The sequence below is a fragment of the Chiloscyllium plagiosum genome, chromosome 9, assembly GCF_004010195.1.
Source record: "Chiloscyllium plagiosum isolate BGI_BamShark_2017 chromosome 9, ASM401019v2, whole genome shotgun sequence".
Taxonomy (NCBI): Eukaryota; Metazoa; Chordata; class Chondrichthyes; order Orectolobiformes; family Hemiscylliidae; genus Chiloscyllium; species Chiloscyllium plagiosum.
This window is the reverse complement of record NC_057718.1, coordinates 30,035,975-30,038,880: the sequence shown is the minus strand read 5'-3', so window position 1 is coordinate 30,038,880 and position 2,906 is coordinate 30,035,975. Positions and strand designations below refer to the sequence as shown.

At 41.5% G+C, this 2,906-nt stretch overlaps 1 protein-coding gene across 2 annotated transcripts in view; it reads right to left on the bottom strand.

Moving 5' to 3' along the window:
• The window catches only part of LOC122552731 (4F2 cell-surface antigen heavy chain-like), a 130,450-nt gene extending 127,544 nt beyond the window's left edge, over window positions 1–2,906 (bottom strand). For both annotated transcript variants that reach the window (XM_043695640.1, XM_043695641.1), the window contains exon 1: window positions 2,848–2,906. The gene's annotated coding sequence lies outside the window, so the exon portion shown is untranslated. The remainder of the gene's footprint in view (window positions 1–2,847) is intronic.

Genomic DNA, 2,906 nt, shown 5'->3' with positions numbered 1-2,906 from the left:
TGGATGTGTAGGTAAAACTTTGATGGATGTGGAAAGCTCCTTTGGGGCCTTGGATGGAGGTGAGGGAGGAGGTGTGGGCACAGGTTTTACAGTTTCTGCGGTGGCAGGGGAAAGTGCCAGGATGGGAGGGTGGGTCGTGGGGGGGGCGTGGACCTGACCAGGTAGTCACGGAAGGAACGGTCTTTGCGGAAGGCGGGAAGGGGTGGGGAGGGAAATATATCCCTGGTGGTGGGGTCTTTTTGGAGGTGGCGGAAATGTCGGCGGATGATTTGGTTTATGCGGAGGTTTGTAGGGTGGAAGGTGAGCACCAGGGGCGTTCTGTCCTTGTTACGGTTGGAGGGGTGGAGTCTGAGGACGGAGGTGCGGGATGTGGACGACAAAATAGACAGTGAGGGGTCAGGTCGGACACAACTTGAATGAGGAGAAAAACCAAACGCATATAAAATACTTGTCTGGGCGGCCACATTCCTCAACACTCAATAGTGAAGGACTCAAGGCTCTTACACCGCTGTCCACGATCTGTCCATGCCGAAACAAGAGTCACGGAACCAAATGAAGATATGGACCCCTCCAGAGGGGCCCTTTGGTTTGAGATCAGTCAAAAGAATCACGAGGAGTACAGTCTGTTTAAAGCAAGGTTACTAGTTTAATAAATTAAGGCAGCCTGGCACAGCTTTGTCCAGCAACAGAGGTTAAAAGCTTCTGTGCTCCATGGAGAAATGGCGCAATTACATTTGACAATTACACATTATATATATGTTTTTTAAGAGACAGCACAGCCTTAATTACGAGAAAAGACTAATCAATGTAATATGGTGACATGATTTACAGCAGGTTAATCCAATGATTATTTCCTGGGAAACAGATTGTTTCTCACAAAAAGATCATCCCATGTTTGCTAGTTCAAGGTTAGTTCGAATACCAAATCACTGTCTTATGATTCATATTATGAAAAATCCATTGTTTTCTCTTATCTTGCAGCAGGATAAGTTCACAGAGTCAAATCATTACTTTCAGCTATTTTGTTGTATTATTTTTAATTGAAAAGCCATTTTGTGCTTAATAAAAATCTACATATACTTGCTGCTTTTGACAACAGCCTAAATTCAAATTTTAGATCCTCAATAGGTTAAACCTGGAGCTGGTGAAACACAAATAAACACAAGTCCCATCATGCAGGCTAGATCTTGTATACCTTATTTGTCATAACTAGCCCTTCCACAGAAAACTATCCAGCATTATGTTCAATCCTCTCAGGGATCTGTTGATGTTTAAAACTGATGCAATACCTCATCTCCAATAACCTGTAATGTGTTAACTTAAGTCACAATATATGATTCACATTGTACAGAAACAAGCACAGTTAATACGAACAAGGTAGGCTATTCAGTTTTTTGAGCTGCACCACAATTAAATATGATCATGGTTGATCGTCCTACTCAGTACCCTGTTCTCAATTTCACCCCATATCTTTTGGCCCTAAGAACTGTATCACGGTGCTTCTTGAAAACATTCAATGCCTTGGCCTCAACTGCTTTTCTGTGGCAGGCATTTCTACAAGCTCACCACTCTGCAAATGTTTTGAGTCATCATGTAAATTTCTTGTATGACACAGATTTTTAAAATAACAGCATATTGCAACTTACAACAGAAATATTACAAGAAAGTTACGTCTAGGAACACCAGGACTTAGGAGCAAAAGTAGACCATTGGCAGTTTGAGTTTGTACCAACATTCAATAAGACGTTGGCTGATCTGGTGGTGGGCTCCGCTCCACCTCTCTATCAATCTCACTTAAACCTTAATTCCCCTGTCTATCAAAAACTATGAACTTAGGCCAGTGCAAGTTAAAAGACCCAGCCTGCACTACCTTCTGGGGAAGAGAATTCCACGTTGTAACAAGTTTACAGAAGAAGAAATTTCTCCTGATTTCTGTTTTAGAAGGTAGGCCTTATTTTTAAACTGTGATTATCCTACTTGGTATCTTGTTCTCACTTTTACCCCATACCCTTTGATCCATTTGGCTCTAATAACTATCTCAAAGTCCTTTTTCGAAAACATTAAATGTTTTAGCCTCAACTGCCTTCTGTGGCAGAGAATTCCATAGGCTCATCAATCTGCAAGTATTTCAAATTACCATGTAAATTCCTTGTATTACAAACACTATATATTGCAACTCACAACAAGTACTATTATTCAAAAATCACATCTAGAAACACAGGACCTAAGAACAGAAGTAGGCTAATGGCCTTTTGAGTTTGCTCCACCATTCAGTAAGACCGTTGCTGATCTGGTTGTGGGTCAGCTTCACTTTCACGTCAGTACCACATAAGCCTTGGTTCCTTTGTCTATCAAAAATCTATTAACTGGCCCAGCATAAATTTAAAGATCCAGCCTACATTCAGGTGGAGGGAATTCCATACTGTACAAGATTCTGGAAGAAGGAATTTCTCCTAATTTCAGAGGGTAGACCTCTTATTCTTAAAGTACATCCCCTAGTATTACATTTCCACACAAAGAGGAAACATGCCCTGGGTATCTACCCCGTCTAGATCCCTCAAATAACTAATGCTATCGAGAATAGGTAAAGGGGGTGGGGGGGGGGGGGGGGGGGGGTGCGCAGGAGTGAGAGAGCGAGAGAGTGAGAGAGAGGGTGAGAGGGGGAGAGAGCAGTTTCTTCCCACTGGGGAGTTAAATTGCAGTCTCATGTGTAACAGGCATAAATAATAACCCCTGTAGTAGTGAGTTGCATCCTAAAACATTTTTAATATTACATAAGAAAAGTAAATATTGTAGTCTTAAAATTCTGTATCAGAGAGAACGTAATTACCACAAAGTAGTTCTTACCAAAGTTTTCTCTAAATGGTTTATTTTCATTCTGATGAAGATTCCATCCACACCTTTTC